This window comes from Gigantopelta aegis, chromosome 10 (assembly GCF_016097555.1).
Source record: "Gigantopelta aegis isolate Gae_Host chromosome 10, Gae_host_genome, whole genome shotgun sequence".
NCBI classification, from domain to species: domain Eukaryota; kingdom Metazoa; phylum Mollusca; class Gastropoda; order Neomphalida; family Peltospiridae; genus Gigantopelta; species Gigantopelta aegis.
In genome coordinates, this window is record NC_054708.1 from 58,453,059 (window position 1) to 58,473,741 (window position 20,683).

General features: G+C 38.9%; 1 protein-coding gene across 2 annotated transcripts in view; it reads right to left on the reverse strand.

The window, feature by feature from the left end:
- LOC121383965 (E3 ubiquitin-protein ligase MIB2-like) overlaps nt 1-20,683 on the reverse strand; it is a 166,767-nt gene that overhangs the window by 67,002 nt on the left and 79,082 nt on the right. For both annotated transcript variants that reach the window (XM_041514082.1, XM_041514084.1), the window contains exon 2: nt 11,119-11,124. The gene's annotated coding sequence lies outside the window, so the exon portion shown is untranslated. The remainder of the gene's footprint in view (nt 1-11,118; nt 11,125-20,683) is intronic.

Consider the following 20,683-nt stretch of genomic DNA (forward strand, 5'->3'; position numbering starts at 1 on the left):
AGATGGCGTCCAAAATGGCAGCGGAATACTAAATGAGACACAACTTCGCATATAGAAAAACATTTCAAGTGACACTTAAAAAAGAGCGTCAAATACACAAATTATCCACCCCTCATCCTCTTTACAATATCCCAGATAATAATTAAAAACCCATCGAATAAAAAAGTCCACGTTAATAAAGAATGATGTTCAATCATTAAAAACATCAGTTTAATCACGGTGTTTAATATAGTACAAATGAACCTTTCATTAATTATCATTATTTATCGTTGATAACTGTCCTAAATACTACTATTTAAAGATTACTACATTATTAGCACAAAAGTTTGAAACATACAAAATACTGCAGAACTCAAGCAAATCTTATCAGACAAATACATATTTTACAGGAATTGAGTGATGTTTTCTCACACCGACATAATTAGCAACATTTGATACAATGGGCCCCATGGGTATCATCCAGTAACCCAAGGTATCAAATTGAAACCTGTATTGCTCTGAGCACTTGATGAAGACACTTTTGGCCAATTTGTGGAACTGCTTACATTATTGGTTGACTGAGAAGTCATTAGACTTTGAGCCACTTTCAAATCGAAAGCGATTTCTGAGTAAAAATATGTAAAATAAGGTAATTTTGTACCCCCAACCTAGGTTTATGACAATGAATAATGCTAAAATATAGTTAATAACACCCATACAATTGAAATAAATCAAAATGAATCATCTATGGGTGTCAATTAATTATTTATTGCATGAAACTCCAATACTCCAATATATTCATTTTAGCCTTTTGGCGGCCAACCGAAAACCATGAATGTGCTCTGCTGAGAAAACGTACTTAAGTGTTACCCAAACCTTTTCTGAAGGCCTTGGCATGTAGAACAAGAAAATTTAAGTTAACTCTCTAAAAGAGTCATGTACGCGAACTAACCCCCCCCCCCCCACCCCACCTCTTCCCGAGCCTATACTAGATAGTAGATGCCTGCAATCGCGTCCGCGCTCTTGGCGGTAGAGGCAGTTTGGATCTGTCCCGGAGCAAGTCACTGGCTATCCAGAGAGCCCCGGGACGGACATGCTCGAAACTCTAGTGGTATATGAGCATGACAAAATTATTAAAGCAAAGCAAGGCAGTTTGGATTCCTTTTCTGGCCAAACTGTTGAAACCTCACGTACGCATCAGGCTGACCAGCACGTGGAACCCGGCCCCCGGGGGCGGCCAGGGGAGGTTCCCCAGTTCTATAAACAAGTCAATCCAACAAGGGAGGGGGGAGGTGCGAGCCAGTTTCGCCCACCCCAACTCTAAAGGAAAATTCCATTCCCTACCAAACTGTAACTAGAGGGGGTCGACTCAACAGGGCAGAGCCACCACCTCCCACCCGCCCCACCCCCCCCCCCTCTCTTCCTTGAGGAAAATTGTCAAAACTGACTTGAAAGAAGTGCAGGGAAGTACCCTACTCCAATCAGTCAGATTAGCCAATCAACTCTCCAAAACCAACGTAACGTTGTGGAATAATGGCTACCTGGATGTCCTCCTCGCCCGTCCCCCGGGGGTGGAGTCTATTCGGGTGAAGGGGGTGGAACACACTCGCCACTCCTATCAGGCGAAACCGATAAAGTGCGCCAGGTGCCAGAGATGGGGGCATACCCAGAGGAAATGCAGGTCGACGAGGGAGCATCCGGTCTGCTTTAGGTGTGGGACCACTCACCCCAGGAGGTCCCCAGACAGTCCGTGCACGAGACCCGTCTCCTGTGCGAACTGCTGGGGGGCTAATTGCACTCACGTCAAGAAGTGCCCTGACTATAAGAGGGCGGACCGCATCATGGCTGACAGGGGTGTCCCCATAAATCGACCTGCGGGTAGACATGTGAATGCGCTTCACCCCACCGTCTCGGCGACTGGCGCAAAACAGTCTCGTAAGGCTGAGTCTAGTAATGTAAACACAGGGACTCAGCCTGTTAATGAAATTCTTACGCCGGCGCGACCTCAGGGGCAAACAAACTTGTTTTGGATCAACCTATTACAGCTCTCGAATTGGTTAGGATTATTGCTGGTATCTTTTTGACACGAGAGATTCCGAAAGCCCCACACTCAATTTTTTTTCTCAGATGACATTATCGAGGCTTCCAGATATGCATACAGGATCCTGAATGATCATTTAGCTATCAAGGTTGACCCAAATTCCATTGAAGCACGCAGTGTTTCATGGTCTCTTAGGCTCTGCTAGACAACACAGCATCCTCTTTGCTAGTCTTTTAGCATTGCACTGCGAGATCGCAAAGTTCAGAGAGTTTAGTGAATTAGGCCCCTGGTAGTTCTAGAGAGCAGGACAAATACTTGTGTGGATTAACTTTTCAATAGTTCTTCTAACTAGTACTGTCCGTTTTCTTGGTAGCCTACATATTAATATGAATAACTAGATTTATTCTTATATGGCTTTCCATTATGATCTTTTGAGCAGCTACAGCTAATTATTATGCTTATACACCCGATAACGGTTACTTTAGATAAACTAAATAACAATAGTAATAATGACAATAGCTCTAGTATTGATGTTAATAAGAAAGTTAACAATAAGGAACGCCAGTGTCTTGCGCAGAAACGGACCTGAGCTCAAAAATATTTTGGAAACTAATAAGAATATAGATATTATTGCCATTCAGGAGTCCTGGATTCCAAATTATACTGATAAAGATAAATTAAGTTATTTACGGAATTTCAAATTGCCGGTTATACTGGACTCTTTCATACGAATGACAATACTTATAGGGGAGGGGTGGCTACCTTTGTTAAATATGGTATATCCCACTCTCAAATTCAAACAGCAATCAGCCATTCAAGTATCGAGACTTTGGGAATGTCTAACCATACTAAATCTGGGAATATTAATTTATTTAATTATTACATTCATCCTACTAATTCGGGTAAAATTTTAAATTTAAATAATTTTTTGGCACCCATTGCTAACTATTTTTAAAATGTAATTATTTTAGGAGATTTTAATTATAAGAACAAACTTTGGGGATCTAAGGTTACCAATTTGCAACGCCGTACTGTGGAAATTGTTATTGAACAACTGGAATTGGCCTGCTTAAATGATGGAAGCTTTACCTTCCTATCTAACACCTACCATACTTGGTCTTGTTTGGATATTATATTAACATCTAGTAACATTGCGGCTGGTCGTGAGTTGGAGGTACTTGATGACCTAAGTAGTGATCACCCCCCAGTCAAAATTACTTATAGGGTGTACACTACCAAATCAAATCCCATAGACGACAATAGTAACATATGCGGCTAAAACTCCTACCTGCAACGTATCAACCGACATAAACGCCACGGATATAAATACTACCACCCCTTACACTTAAAGTGAATCAGAAAAAAATGGGGGTCAAGCTGCTCGTTTCTGAAATAACAGGTAGCGTCTATGACTACCCTAGTTTCGCACAAAATTCGAGTACTTTTTTTTACAGGTACCCCATACATGTTTCAAGCACAAGGCTACTTGACACATTGGTACTAGATGAAATAAAATTGCACATTTATTTTACCCAGATGAAACTATTATTTTTTACAACCAACACACTCACATTTATAACCAATCACAGGACTTGTGGTGTTCACTTCTCTATCAAAAGTTCGGTGCACCTCGAACTTTGACCCAGCCGGAAGTTATTTGGTATTGTACTACCTATACTGATAACATACATTTTTCAAAAAGTGTCCAGCTATGTGTCTTTATGACAACCAGGATCTGGTATATTCTAACATAAACTGACAACCTCACTGAAACTGTTGTTTCTACAGTGCAACCTAATATAATGTACCCCTCAAAAAGCATATATATTGCATATAGTTTTGTACAAATGCAATATGTCATATTAAACAACAAAATGTTTTAAAATAAAACTCCTGAAGATATTTACTTTCAGTTGGGTGTGTGTACTCAGGTATATATGTAGAGACAACAAAGATAGTCAGAGTACCTCTACCCCTTTAAAGAATTCCATTAAAACACATGCACTTGATTGACCCCTAGATTATGAAGACCTTAACAGGCACATCAAAGAAATATCAGTATTAAAAAAATACACTGTCTGAGGAAGGAAACACAAACATGACTGTACCTGTATGAAGTAATGACTTAATGTCCTGAACATTAGTGTTGGGAGGAAATCCTGTATGCTGGGTGTGGGTGTCTTCAAGTTACCAGGTGTGGGAATTTCAAATCCATCGGCCATGCTGATTTTCATAATGAACCATCAAAACCAATGGCAGCCACCAATATTCCTGACTATATTTTATTTATAGCCTACTGTAGTTGGAGGTTTTAATAGTTGTGATATCTGGAATAATCATGCAGCTTTAACACATTTATTTTTGATTAATTACCGAAAAAAACTATTTTTAAATGACAAAATTACCCGAACATCTATTTTCTTGCATTATTTTCTAATCTGGATGAATACAATATGTACATTAGATGTATTCCTACAATCTGTAATCCAGCATTTTATTTAGCTAGTAACATTAGGTAATACAGCTTTAACAATAAAATAAATTATCAACTTAATCCAAGGCAGATAATCAAATCTGAAAAAAATTGGTTCTGAATCTAGTATAAACTCAAAATGCTTTTCATGAGAGTTAACTAAGTGATTATTAAGAAACAAAAATGATGTGGAGATCTAAGTATATGTTTAACAACCTTATTGTTATGTACAAATAAGAACAGAAGGCACAATAGTGACAACAAATTTAATTATGTTTTTGGTAAAGTTTTTCTTCAAATTTACTTTAAATTTTGCATAAAACTACAAATTTGTCTAAAATATAACTTAGCACCCTATAAATATGTCAAAATGACAATAAAAATCAACTTCTTTACAAATTTGAGTTTTCAGAATTTCATACATAAAAAATTAACAATGTTAATGGAAACTAAAGACATTAACCCACTATTGGCACATGCTATTTTTAATATAAAAATAAATTGCTATTAAAATCTTAGTTCAGGTTGCCTATATATAATACCATATTTAAGAGCAGTTGTATATGGCAAGTCAAATACCATATAAAAAGAAATTATTGAAATCTTTACAGTATGAATTATAGGCCAAAACCAACTTTTCTTCAGTGCTAACTTTGATTCAAACTCTATTCAGAGCCATGTACAGAGATTATTGTCAAGGTCAAGGTCATTGTGAACTTGCATGATCGAGTGATGGCTAATTAATCAACCAGTATAGTTTAATTAAATAAAATGACAAAATCATAATATGTTTTATTATGCACTGAATATGTGCTATAGGGTGTACACTACCAAATCAAATCCCATAGACGACAATAGTAACATATGCGGCTAAAACTCCTACCTGCAACGTATCAACCGACATAAACGCCACGGATATAAATACTACCACCCCTTACACTTAAAGTGAATCAGAAAAAAATGGGTGTCAAGCTGCTCGTTTCTGAGATAACGGGTAGCGTCTATGACTACCCTAGTTTCGCACAAAATTCGAGTACTTTTTTTTACAGGTACCCCATACATGTTTCAAGCACAAGGCTACTTGATACATTGGTACTAGATGAAATAAAATTGCACATTTATTTTACCCAGATGAAACTATTATTTTTTACAACCAACACACTCACATTTATAACCAATCACAGCACTTGTGGTGTTCACTTCTCTATCAAAAGTTTGACCCAGCCGGAAGTTATTTGGTATTGTACTACCTATAATATTTCGGATATTTGGATAAGTAAAACTAAATATAAAACTAAGTGGAATTTCGATAGAGCTGATTGGTCTAAATTTGGACACCTTTGTGCTAAATTAGATCATGAGCAGATAAGAGATACCAATATTGATAAATTTAATAAAATTTTAGTTTCGGCTAGTATCAATATTGCAGAGAAAGCAGTCCCAGTTTATTCTACTAATTGTAAACATAACCCAGTCCCATGGTGGACTGAGGAACTTTCTAAACTTTAAAAAATCTGAAATAAATATGGAAAATTATTGCAAAAATCTAATACTGAGGAAAATATTGTGAATTTTAAAGACAGTAAATATAAATTAAAACGCAGTATTAATAAAGCTAAAACGACCTCATGGACCCAAGAACTCTGCTCCCCGAAGGATGACCTCCCATATAATGCAACCTTTAAATTCATGAAATGTTTAATGCTTTTGGTGGCCGAAAAGCCCTCAGCTCCTGGGCCTGATAAATCCAGTTATATTTTTCTTTAAAAAATGCACACCAAAACACTGGAGCTTTTCTACGAACTTTTAAATTTAATTTGGAGTGAGGGATACCTTCCCCTAGAGTGAAAATACGCTGAAGTGTTTGCACTCCCAAAACAGGGTAAGGACCTCTCACTCCCTACTAATTACAGACCTATTTCATTAACATCAAGCGTTTGCAAGACCATGGAGTGCATGGTGACTAATCGCCTTATCCACTTTCTGGAGATAAACAAACTATTATCTATTTTCCAGAGTGGTATTAGGAAACACCACTCAACCGATGACCACCTTGTGCGTCTTCAAACCGGCGACGTGACCTGTTAATTAAAGCATACAAAATGGGGATCAGAAGAGCGATGTTCACCTTTATTTTTTAATTTTGGGAATACAGAACATTCGCTGTTAATGTTAATGACTACCCCCCCCCCCCCCCCCACACACACACACACATTTTAACATAGGAAAATGGTATACCACAGGGCTCAGCGAAAGCGCCTGCTCCTTTTGCCATTTTTATTACTGATTTGGCTACAGTGCTAATCACTACTAATAAAAGCATTAAAACTAAACTAAGTATCGGTCTCTTTGCAGACGATAGAGCCTTCTGGAGAATAGGAAATACATATGATGACCTTCAAAAAGATCTCCAGTCGGATGTTACCATATCAAAACCTAAAACTAAAAGTATTGTTTTTCAAAAAAAACAAAAAACAATTTAAATCAGTGTGTGATCTAAAACTAAAATTTAACGAAGTTATTATTAACCAGGTACAATCGGTCAAATTTCTGGGAGTAATCTTTGACCACAATCTTAGTTTTGGAGAGCACATAACTGAGGTAACTGGTAATTGTACCATTTATTTTAATTTACTTAGGGTACTATCAGGCACACCATGGGGTTCAGATAGGAAAACACTGTTCATGATCTTTGAGGCATTTATCGTGTCCAGATTGCAGTATGGAGCCCAGGCCTTTGGCTGCGCCTCCCAAACTCGGCTAAGGAAGCTCGATGGCATATTTGGCAGGGCCCTCTAAATTATTGTTGGGGGTGCCGTCTGTACGCCATATGACAGTTGGGCATAATGCCACTTGCCCTTAGGAGTATTAGGCAGGGGTTTTAATATATTAGTAAGATTCGTAACCTAGTGCCTGATTCTCCAGTTAATGAATTAAAACCTGTTAAAATCAATATTAACAGAATGAAAGACACGTCGGTTGTTTCATACTTAAATAAATTTGCTAATGACTTTGGTATTGTTGGTCTGCCTCTAAGTAGAGCTAATATTAACGTTGAGTTCCCTTGGCAGATCAACATTCCAAATTTTCATTATCACGTCAGGGAAGAAATTATTAAAACAAAAACCCTTATTTTTAAGAATTTTTTTTTTCAAGCAGTGGTTTGAGAAATTTACCCGGATGTGACCCAGGTCTTTACAGACGGGTCAAAGGACCCAGCCACTGGAAAAACAGGAATGACCTTTATAATTAAACATCCAAAAATCTTTTTAAAATCTCTAGCTATTAGGGCTAGGGTATCAGATAATATTTCGGTCTATACTTCAGTCTCAATGCCCTGCAAGCAATAGGTGGAGCCCATAATGCCAGACCTGAAAGAACTTAAAATGTCGAATACAGCATAATCTTCTGTATCTCTTATACATTTTATAAATAGTTCAGAAAGAATCTGTGATAATGGTTTCAAATCGGTTTTTCATCATCGTGTCTTTCGTAAATGCAGGGCGGAACGTAGAAAAGTGGTAAAGAGCTCGCTTGATGCGCGGTCGGTCTAGGATCGATCCTCGTCGGTGGGCCCATTGAGCCATTTCGCGTTCTTGTCAGAGCACAACGACTGGTATATTACAGGGCATGGTATATGCTGCCCTGGCTGTGGTATGGTGCATATAAAAGCTACCTTGCTAATAGTGGAACAATGTAGCAGGCTTCCACTCTAAGATTATATGTCACAATTACTAAATGGTTGACATCCAATAGCCGAGGATTAAAACATCAATGTGCTCTAGTGATGTTGTTAAACAAAAAGAAAACTTTCTTAAATGCAACTCTTTCACAACTGTTTATACTGTATTTTATTGATCATTTTAGATCTTTTTTGTTGTGACTGTTATTCATCTTCATTTGACACCCAGTAGTCAATGAGTTGTTCGTAAACAACACGCCAGCTATATTGTACCACTGAACAACTTGAAATACGCGTTTATGTTAATAGTCTGTTACAATATAGGGGCGGGACGTAGCTCAGTGGTACATCGCTCGTTTGATGCGCGGTCGGTCTGGGATCGATCCCCGTCGGTGGGCCCATTAGGCTATTTCTCGTTTCAGCCAGTGCACCACGACTGGTATATCAAAGGCCGTGGTACGTGATATTCTGTCTGTCGGATGGTGCATATAAAAGATCCCTTGCTGCTAATCAAAAAGAGTAGCCCATGACGTGGCGATAGCGGGTTTCCTCTCTCAATATCTGTGTGGTCCTTAACCATATAACAGTAAATAAGAATGTGTTGAGTGCGTCGTTAAATAAAACATTTCCTTCCTTTGTATTACAATATAAACTAAAATGAACCTGGTTTGTGATAGTGTTCACGTTTACTCTCACGTGTTAGAGGTATTACATATTTGTCTCAGTGTAGTGAAAACATTTCAAACAGTAATCTGTAGTTATTTATCACAAATAAATATAACAAAAATAACTAAATATGACACTTGCAACTTTGATACACATTTACGTATGTTAGTATTACGTACCTTCAACTAGTTATTAGGTGTCTTCAATTGTGTATACCAGCCTCGGTGGCGTCGTGGTTAGGCCATCGGTCTACAGGCTGGTAGGTAATGGGTTCGGATCCCAGTTGAGGCATGGTATTTTAAATCCAGATACCGACTCCAAACCCTGAGTGAGTGCTCCGCAAGGCTCAAACGGCAGGTGTAAACCACTTGCTGCACCGACCAGTGATCCATAACTGGTTCAACAAAGGCCATAGTTTGTGCTCACCTGCCTGTGGGAAGCGCAACTAAAAGATCCCTTGCTGCTAATCGGAAAGAGTAGCCCATGTAGTGGCGACAGCGGGTTTCCTCTCAAAATCTGTGTGGTCCTTAACCATATGTATCACGCCATATAACCGTAAATAAAATGTGTTGAGTGTGTCGTTAAATAAAATATATATTTTTTTTTTTCAATTGTGTATTTTATTTATAGAAGGACTAATAACGCAATGTACGTCAACAACAAAATGATGAATCTACATTGCAGCTATTCTCAGTTTAAGTCGAGGGATGGGATTTCCGCAATCTCCACTGCATCTGGAAATGATGAGTTAGGTGTGTACTTTAGTAAAGACATTAACATATAATCATTTCAATGGCTAATCAAAATCTTTATGAAGCGAGGAATGGGGTAGGGACATCAGTCCACCCTTAGGTAAGAAACAAATAACTCATTTATAACAATAGCATTGAATGTAATATACATTTTTTTTAGTAAGAATAAAAGTCGTTCAAGTAATGGCTATTTCAACAGCTTGTAGAATAATTCATGTACTCTGAATGAATTATATATCAGAAGTGATTATGACAAACAATAAGACCATAACTGCAAGCTTTTGATTGTTAAGGATTCCAAAAACCACCTAAATTAATTCTTTATCGTGAGAATTCAAATGAGATGAAAAATAAAACATGCACGTTGGCAATCATAATAAACATAAGGTCCAGAATTAAGTAAAGCATATGCATTTGGCATATTTTTAAAGGTAAAATTTGATCTTTATCTTAAAATATGCTATGTTTGGCATGCTAGGGTCTTATAAATGAACAGCCTCGGTGACTGTTTATCTCAACCACATGCCTGGTGTCTACAATCTACGCGGTCGATCCCGCTTACGTGCATGACACAGTGGGCAGACCTGGCACTGGCTAGTATGCATTGATGTATAAAGATCTATATATTGTATGTATATCGAGGTTGTCTGTTACATACATAGATATTAACGAACTGGCGCAGGGGGTAATTAAATAATTTCTGGCCTCACAAATTGTCCCATCCCTTGCTGGGACTCGAACCTATAGCACCGAATCGCCCGCAAATTGCAGACTTGTCACGATACCTTCTGAGCTATTGAGGCATCCATAAAAAGGATGCTGTTTAACCCAACCACATGCCTACAATCTTCCAAGTCGATCCCGCTTACGTGCATGACACAGTGGACAGACCTGTCACTGGCTAGTATGTATTGATATATGAATATCTATATATTGTATGCATGTATGTATATATGTACATGTATGAATGTATGTTGCACCCCTCCCCCACCCTCCCATCAGAAAAAATATATGATAAAACGTCCTTTTTTGAGTCTACAAATATCCGTTTGTCCACTAACTGGGAAAACCCCCAACAGTTTTATTGTGTCATGATTCTTGTTTTACTGCCTCCATCAATATTTATTTTAGGTTAATTCCGACCCTGGCTCCATTTGTATGGCGTTGATTGCACATATTAAAGACGCATATTCTAAAAATTTGATCGTATATTATATTTTGTATTAAAAGTGTTATAACCCATAAACTGCCCTTGGCTATCTAGTAAATCATATAAAAATATAACGTCTTTTTCAATGAAAGTTTTCTGTCTATTAGTATATTACTATTATTCTTGTCTTTTACCCAACAATAATTTTTGATTCTGGATTTCACTTTTTACAATCTTGACAGCCTAATCGATTGTCTGTGGATCTTTATCCATTGCTGTCAGAGCTGCCCTTTTATTAATGCATCCTTTCAAAAATGTATCTATTGAAACCGTTTCTAAAAGTAAATCTGGGGTTTCTGTGTAACAATCAGTGACCCTTTCCTGAAGTTATTTTTAGCAAACTCCTCCAGACTTTCCTCTGAATCCTGCTGTATTTCTTGTAACTGCCTTCGGATACTATGTGGAAGGTCTTTCTTTCCAAATCTCTCACTCAGTTTTTAAACAAATAAATCAAAATCATTTTGGATCATTTGAGATATTGCACTGTAAAACTCCAAAGCACTATCTCTCAAACAATCTTCCAACATGTCAAGTTTATATTCATCTCCACCTATATCTATTTGCCATTTTGATGAATTGTAATGCAAAAGGTTTCCAATCCTGTTTTCCATGGAAAGTAGTCATTCCTGGTAGTGATGGGTCCTCAAATATTTTCTAGACACTGGATTTATTTCCCTACATGTATGTGATAATTCTGAATGCACTTTATCATCATCATCATCATTATTAGAATCAACATTATCATTTGTTTTGCTTTTTAGCTCAAATGGAGTTTTATTCACTTTATCATACTGGCTAAAATTTGACCTATCATTGTATATGCCTTCTGGAGCTAGTTGATCTACTTTGTTAACCTGTCCATCAACATGTTTTTTTTTATCAACTAGCCTATCAAGTTGTAACTGAACTTGTTTCATACAAGTTAAAATATTGACATGCTCTTTATCTCGGATTTCTCTTTCTCTTTCAAACCGTTCCTCTCTCAATTCAAACTCTTCCTGTTGTTGCCTATTTTTTTGTTTCAATATTTGCATTTCTTGTTCTAAATTTTCTGTTCTTATCTGAAAATAATTCAACATTTATCGCTGTTTTTCTCGCCTTTGCGATGTATTTAATGACTCTATATCACTTACAGACTCAAATGATGTTTCATTAAAATCTGCTGAGGAAAAGTTATTATTTTGTTTTGAAAAAGTGGATCCCATACTGTTGATGGTACATCAGTAAACGTTTTAAACTTTTCGAATGTCAAAGTACTCCCCCTCTCCCCCCATTTCTTTCCTTAATTTTAAAATACTACTTGCTCTTGTCTTTCCAATACCGGTATTAGTAACTGCTTTCAGTTCGTCCAATGTGGCTGTGTTGATATTAATGGCAGACATTTTGAGAGGACCATGGGAATATGGTCAGATGGATCAAAATTGAGTTAACAAACTAGTATTCTAGTAACATGAACTATTTGTTAAATAGGCCTATTAATTGTCTATAGCCATGATGAAAAATCTGACAAATATTAACGTTTCCCCTTTTTGTAGATTTTAAATTTACGATTTCCACAACTATAGACAGTATGGAATATGAAATTGTTATGTTTATATTATTATTTTTATTTTTTTTATTTTTTACTCTCTAATAATCTATCAAGTCACCAATCCACAAACTACCGTTACATAATTAAAAAAACAAAAACAAATAGCCTTGCAAAATAATTCAAGATGGTGCGATCTGACGACAATTTGATTTTTTTTTTACCGTTATTCCTCACAAATTGCACAAAATATTAACACTATGCAATTTGTGAATTGATATAAACCGGTTTCCGAATTACTTCTGACACCAGTGTTGTATTTATCTGCAATATTTGTGGACTTACACAGGGAAACGTCGAGCCCCAAATAAAAGGTAATAAGCTGCTGTCTAGTTTTGGTTGTTGTCTGCTTTCTCCTCGTGATGTCACTCTCTATTTCTGAAGGTTGTATTCGACCCACGGATGAAGGGCATCATCTAAAGTATGGACGGATATTTACAAACATTTACCACAATACAATTAATTAATGGATAATCAAGGGACGGCCATTACACCACCCACCTCTTACAATAAGGACGGGCGGACCTTTCACAAGGTCGACAAAGGAAATAAAAGTGTACATTATACTAAAGTCACAAATTATTTCAAATACCTTTTCTTGACATCAATCATATGAAGTCTCATAGTTCTATTCTCGATCTGTCGAGGTGTCGAACAACCAGTCGGTCAACTGGGTATCAGCCACATCTCAGTGGCGATCGAGGCTGGATCCTTGTAAACACAGAGACGTCCTTTTGTGGTGTAAATTGTGTGCTCCTCCTACTGCATCACTAGTTAGGTGTTAGTACCCAACAATGTCCGTTGATTGTATTGATCCCAGAATTCCTGGTATATGTTGTCTCCTCCTACTACATCACTAGTTAGGTGTTAGTACCCAACAATGTCCGTTGATTGTATTGATCCCAGAAATCCTGGTACATGTAGAGACCTCCTTTCTTGGTATATGTTGTCTCCTCCTACTACATCACTAGTTAGGTGTTAGTACTCAACAATGTCCGTTGATTGTATTGATCCCAGAATTCCTGGTACATGTAGAGACCTCCTTTCTTGGTATATGTTGTCTCCTCCTACTACATCACTAGTTAGGTGTTAGTACCCAACAATGTCCGTTGATTGTATTGATCCCAGAATTCCTGGTACATGTAGAGACCTCCTTTCTTGGTATATGTTGTTTCCTCCTACTACATCACTAGTTGGGTTTTAGTACCCAACATTATCCACTGATTGTAATGATCCCAGAGGTCCCAAGGATTACATTTCTTAGTTCGTGAGGTGCCAGTTAAGATCAGCTTAACTGAGTAGTACCCTCGGAATCCCTCCTGATATATAGAAAAGGCAGCATACATCAATTTCCTCCTACGCTTCACTAAAAGATACATTTATGTTGTAGGTTTCATCATTGACATATTATAACCAACTCCTGTGTATGCATGCTTTATCAGTATCCATATTCCAGAAAAAGTAATAAATCTGCAACCATCCTCCGAAGAATAGGATTCTAGCATCACCATCAGCAGGTACTAGGATGATCAGGCCTAGTAATCCTCACTGGAAAATAAAGTCTAGGGAATTATCAACTCCGTCCGGTACGTAGCACTTAAAACAATTAATCTATCCGGATATGCTGGTGGACATCTTATTTTATACTGATCACTGTACGCCACAAAAATGGTTCACGTGAAGAAAGAAAACACACCAAAAAACTAAACAAAACAAAAACGAAAACAAACAAACAAAAAAACTCCATACTCTCTATAAGTGTTTCATATCTTTCAATGACTTCAACTGCATCTATAACAGATTTATATCCTTGATCAATTCAGTGACATTTTAATTCCAGCGTGATTTTTCCTGTGCCCTAACATCCAGGTCAGAATATGCTCGATGGGTCATTTGCCTTAAATAATCAGCCAAGTTTGCGACTGATTCATTGGGTTGCCTTCGTCTTGCTTCTAAATGTGCTATCCATCGGTTCTGCTGGCATTCATCCCAAACTTATAGTTGAATTTCCATATCAGCGTTGCTGGGGTGTCGTTAAAAAATCATTCATTTATTCCATATCAGCGTGTGATATGACCTTTTGTCCTGGTTTGACAGATCCATGTTTTATGTTTGGGAAGTACCCTTTAAGCTAGCTGACAAGACTAGAAGCTTTTGTGTATCCAACCACCCTCCCATTTCTGCACAATGTTCAAAATGTGAAATATAATCCTCCCAATCACTCATACCAAAGTAAAAAAATAAAAATATATTGTTTAAAATATCCAGTGATTTTTAAAATGTGACACTCAAAGTTGTACTATCTTCATATAACAGTACTCATTATAGCCAATGCGAACGGACTCAATGCAAGACATGCAACGTCGTCATGATTTTGTCTGTTAAAGGCATATTGTCACAGACCACTGACCTATTACATGGCCTAACAAAGTATTACTTAAAAATATATATATTTGATTTGTCCCTAAATGTACTTTATTCAACCATTTATGTAACCACCATACTCCACTTATTAATGATATTTTGTAAAAATAATTGAATTATGGCAATGGTCCATAATTCAAAAACTAACATTGCTGAGAGGGTTGACATGGATTTCACTCCATCATGGTGTAGTTAAAGTGATGCAATAGCTAGATTTGGTCTGTAACAATTAATGCAATTTTGATTTATTATTAATGTTTAGAGAAATAAGGTCCTTAAATTAAAATCTGTGACAGTATGCCTTTAAAACATTTGGTCTTCCTTTAATGGTCACGGTTACTATTTTCACTTTTGTTTTCTCTCTTTTTGGCAAAACCAAGATAGGTAATAAAGTGTGAATTTTATAATAGACTGGGTCAATTTTCAAAAAATCTTAACCCCGAAGGCAAATGGTGTTAATTTAGGGCATACACGGGGTTTTTTTTAGGGGTATTGATGGGTGCTGAACTCAAATCTGTTGTATGCCCAGCTCAAAAATGGCCGATAATGCCTAAAAATTGAGAAATCCAAGATGGCCGCCACCGCCGGGCTGAAATGTATTTATGTACATATCATTTTGACTAAACAAGGTAGAAACTTTAATGAAATGTGCTTTTGTAGGTTTTCATATATGGGGAATCCAATGCCATATTCAGTTTTGAGATCACATGTCAAGAAACTGCTTGAAACTCATATTTATAGCAAAAATGGTAGGTTTTAACGTTGAATAATTCGTTGACCAGAAATGATCCACAAGCCCCATTCCTCTCCCTCCCCACCAGGAACACAGACCGCCCATTTTTTAAAAGCCCAGAGGCACACTACATATGATTTAAATGTTGGCAGGAAACATATTGCATGAGTTGATCATATCTGCTGTCAAGCGTTATTCATTGTGTGTACACACATACAGTCCCTTCATTGTGTGTACACACAGGTAACTGTGCACACATGAACGTATTCCTGGTCGTCATGAGTGTTCCGGCAGTTGTTGCCAAGTTTCCTGCAGGTACACGAATCGATGCATTCCATGCGGATTTTCCATGCAGCTGCAGTTTTGGCTGAGGCACCCCTTCGTACAACCACATGATGTGATCTTCCTGCAAGATTTTGGGATAGGTGGCAGAGAGAGTAGCCGTGGCACTAACTGACCGTCCAGGTGAATCCATCCCATTTCGGGCACTGGAGGAAGATCAGGATATGGCGAGTGTGCTTGGTTCCAGACACCTGCTTGATAGTGTGAACGCATGATGTGAAACTTTGCCGCGATGGAGGTTGGTGGCAGAGTCTCTTGTGGACGACCAATACAAAACTACTTGACTCGTGCTTTGTTGCATGTATCAACCTCGGGCACGCCATATATCTTACAGATGAATTTCTCTGCTGATATAGCTATGTTTTCGGTGAGAGTGCCCTTGCCAAGGCCAATCAGATCAGTGTGATGTTGCTGGAACACCGTCCAGGTTGTTTTCTTACCATGGCCACCGAACTGAGACATACTATCACAGCCGGTTATGGCATGGAAGGCAAGTAGTGTGTCCACTTGATCAGCAGATAGCAACATGCGAATTCCATGTACTGGGAAATACTTTGGAGCCTTCGACGTCCCAGCTTTCATGTAGAGACGTGTACATCCCATGCTGTCATAGTGTGCTATAAGTAGAAGGAGCACATCTGTATCACGCACTGACACAACTATCGTTTTCATATGAGCATGGATGCAGTGCAAAATCAGCCGGGTATCAGCTTCTTCATGTTCAGACATCGAGATCTGGATTAGATGACTTAACAGTGATCGTTTCGGCGAACCCCCCTGCTACTACAACCACTGGTTCATCTGTCGGGCTGTGTTCAATCAGATGGTTTGAAAGTAGTAGAGCGAGATCTGCTTTATTTCCCTCGAGTGCCATAAAGCTAGACCAGTTTCATGGGAGAGGAACTGATGCATCGTTTTCTATTTTACGACGTGGCGTTGCTTGCGTTTGGTCCTTGTGCCTGCTTTGATTGATTCGTCTTGATACCTGTCGAAGACTACGTCGATCCTCTGGTATTTTGCTCCCATCTTGAACACAGTGTTAGCAAAGGTGTTGGCATAGTCACCAGACGTTCTAATGTCAGCCGGCTTTCCAAGTGCCATCACGAGTGCTTGGCCATCAATGAACAGACAGCTGGGTTCATCGAGAGTAACATTTGCAGGGATTTGGACTTGTTGCGTCAGTATGTTAGCTAACATAGACGTGTCGGTGGAATGTAGACTACCACTACTTGTGGCCAAAGATAGTGGGATGGTCATGAGTTCATGCTGGAGGATGTTTTCTAGGTTTACCTCGCGCCCTGCTCTATAAGCTGTTATGAGCCTTTGTAGAATGTTCCTGTCCACTTTGATAAGCTTTTGCTTGCCCTTGGAAGGTTGCACGACTTCATACAAAGAGGCAAATGTCTTGGCCTTATTCTTTTGAATGGATGATTTTAGATTTTAGGTGCTGTCCACGAAGACTTTCATTTGCGCCTGTCCATGGTATTCTGCACTAAGCAGAGATTCTTGAATCACAGGCGTCACAACATCCTTGTTGATTATGTTCCTCAATGTGTCACCACCATCTTGAAACACGCCATGCTATTTCAACGATACAACTATGCTGCCTTCATCAGTCGTCTTTCTCCATCCTACTTTTCGTGCACTCATTGTGTGTGTACTCGTCGTCTTCATCGTCCGTTGTCAGTCTCAGCATTGCTGTTGTCTGAGAAGCTATAACCATTCTCAGATTATACGACAATGTCCATCTATTGAGTGCGGATACTATTCTGGTGATACCTACTAAGCCCCCACTCTTCTTTCCTGTAGTGTTTAGCCATTCTGTACTTTGGTCTGGCGAAACCTGATTGAAGCGTCGATCTGTGCGTTTTACTACGAAGTTGCCTTCCTGGAACTCAAGGATGACTTCTGGTGGGAGAACCGACATCTCAGCCAGGTACACAGTACCCCATCTGGCGTAGTTAACATGATCGTACCTGAAGAGGAATGGCAGCATACGTTTGAACGCATATAGGTGGAGATCCCATGATCCATCACGTTGTGCTCTTGTGAAGCAGAGTAGGATGCTGACCATAGTCATATAGTCCCACCGGAATTCAGCATTCGGGTCATCAACTGCAAGAGCTGCAGCGAACTCTTTCGTGGGCTGCTGAAATCTGTCGGTAGTCAGTTTGTCGACCATCTGTGCAATGTGATCGGCGTCTATGGATGTGCAGACATCTGAGAGTTCCGCTCTCAGTGTAACATCAACCCCATCCAGGTTCGTATAGAGTCGTGGAAGGAGTATTTGCCAAAGAGCCTGTAGGGTAAGTTTGTGCGTCCTGATGGCACGTGTATACCCCTTTCCTGCCATGACATGTTGCGCGGCATTGGCTCCCAAAAGATCACACCCTACCCATAGCTCGCTCAGGCCAGACTCACTCATGTGTCGTCCTATTACACCCAGAAAGTTCATGGCAATGTGAAGTCCTCCAAGGCAAGGTATAAGTATGTCCTTGTACTCTTCTACCGACCACTTCAGTTCCAGAAGCTTCGGATAAAGTGCCTCGTCCACCGTCAGAACGACATGCTGCTGTTCCATCGATTTGGCTACATGGAGCACTCGGTTGACGACTGTGTTCAACACATCGAGTTCAGATGTAGGAGCCTGTATGATAGGTAGGTACCGTACTGTAGTTTTCTCCGGGTTGACTGTGCCCGCCTTGTGGTTGTGCAATGTCCAGGAAGGCACTGGTTTGTGAGATGACCGGGACAAGATGAAGGCCATGCTGCATGCTGCATGCATTCTGTGCTGAGGGACATTCCTCAGGTGACTGTCTGAAACAATCAGCTGCGATCAACCCGCTGAATGGACGCTCTTTGATTCCTCTGTTTGGTGCAGGTATGATGTCAGTCATCACCTCGGGGATGTGTAATGTTTCTGTCTTGGAAATTTCTATTCCAATGAGGAGATCACCTTCAGGTGGACCGCGTTGCCAGGCAGCCACTTGAGTGGCATGGAAAGTTCCTTTTCCGTCCAGAGTTTACTCATTAATGTCGACGTTATCCGTCGAGAAATGGACCAGGAATAAGTTCATGTGTGCACATCTACCTGTGTGTACACACAATGAAGGGACTGTATAATAACGCTTGACAGCAGATATGATCAACTCATGCAATATGTTTCCTGCCAACATTTAAATCATATGTAGTGTGCCTCTGGGCTTTTAAAAAATGGGCGGTCTGTGTTCCTGGTGGGGAGGGAGAGGAATGGGGCTTGTGGATCATTTCTGGTCAACGAATTATTCAACGTTAAAAACTACCATTTTTGCTATAAATATGAGTTTCAAGCAGTTTCTTGACATTTGATCTCAAAACTGAATATGGCATTGGATTCCCCATATATGAAAACCTACAAAAGCACATTCCATTAAAGTGTCTACCTTGTTTAGTAATTTTGAGGCATTATCGGCCATTTTTGAGCTGGGCATACAGCAGATTTGAGTTCAGCACCCTTCAATACCCCTAAAACGCTTGTATGCCCTAAATTAACACCATTTGCCTTCAGCACTTTAAATATGCACATTTTCACAAATTCTGCCTAGTCTATAAAACAGAACGTGTTATGCATTCTGTTAAATTTTGGCCAACTAATATATACCATTTTATATAGGATCATGAATTCCAGATAGTCTGGCGTTAATTAAATGTGTTCGACATTAATCACCAAACAATACTAATGTGCAACAGTTAGATGTTTAATGAAGGAAAATGGGCTACACGAGAGAAGGAAAATGCGCTACAAGGCATAGGATCTTTGCACTCCTGAAAACTGTATTTTCGTCGATCAATACAGATGAGGAACAACAATGGGACGACTCCGGGTGATGCACAAACGATGCCTCAAAACCAGCCTAGCATCGTCGTGTCTTGCTACTAATCAGTCTTTGAATGTGTATCTGTGGAAGATACATACATACATACAAACAAACATACATACATACATACATACATACGTGTGCGTGTGCATGTGTGTGTGTGTGTGTGTGTGTCGCAGATGAATCCCGTTGGTTCGAACCACGTCGGTGCTCAAGAAAGTGTTCGATCCATCGGGTAGTTCAACCGAGTCATTCGGTATCACTATTAGTATTACGGTTCATCTCACACGAGCTGTACTTGAATGATCATTACCGATAGCCGCTTAACAAACAACATGACAAGTGTGGTAACGAAAGGATTGAATGGCTATTGATGCCCCACCTATTTGATGGAATTCACCCATGGAATGCCGTCTAAGCAGATTAGAAGGTATTAAAACATTTCTTAAGAAACAAGTCTCAGAATGGGCTTCACTTCTCTCAGCCCATTCTTATTTTTGCAGAAACGTTAGTGCCAGCTCGTAAAACATTCTGCGCATTTAGTTTTCTCGAGGATTACTTTTGGGGTTTCCACAATGACGTGTCAATACTTATAATCCGTGGTTTCAGTTTCCTTGTCAAATATACTTTATTAGAGCCTACTAAATGCGATTTGTATGTTTGTACCTTAGTAACACGTATACGTACTACAGTTAAAGATTTTGGACGTTCAAGAGTGTTTTATAATCAACGACATTTGTAGGAAATGGCAGGAGTCAATGTCAGAGAATGCGTTTCAATGAATATGCAACATACACAAACATACATGCATACATACATACATATACGTGTGATCACCGAAAATACATGTTTAAACTAAGGTTATTTTGTGTAAACTTGTTTATTTCGATACTTCAGAGAGAGAGAGAGAGAGAGAGAGAGAGAGAGAGAGAGAGA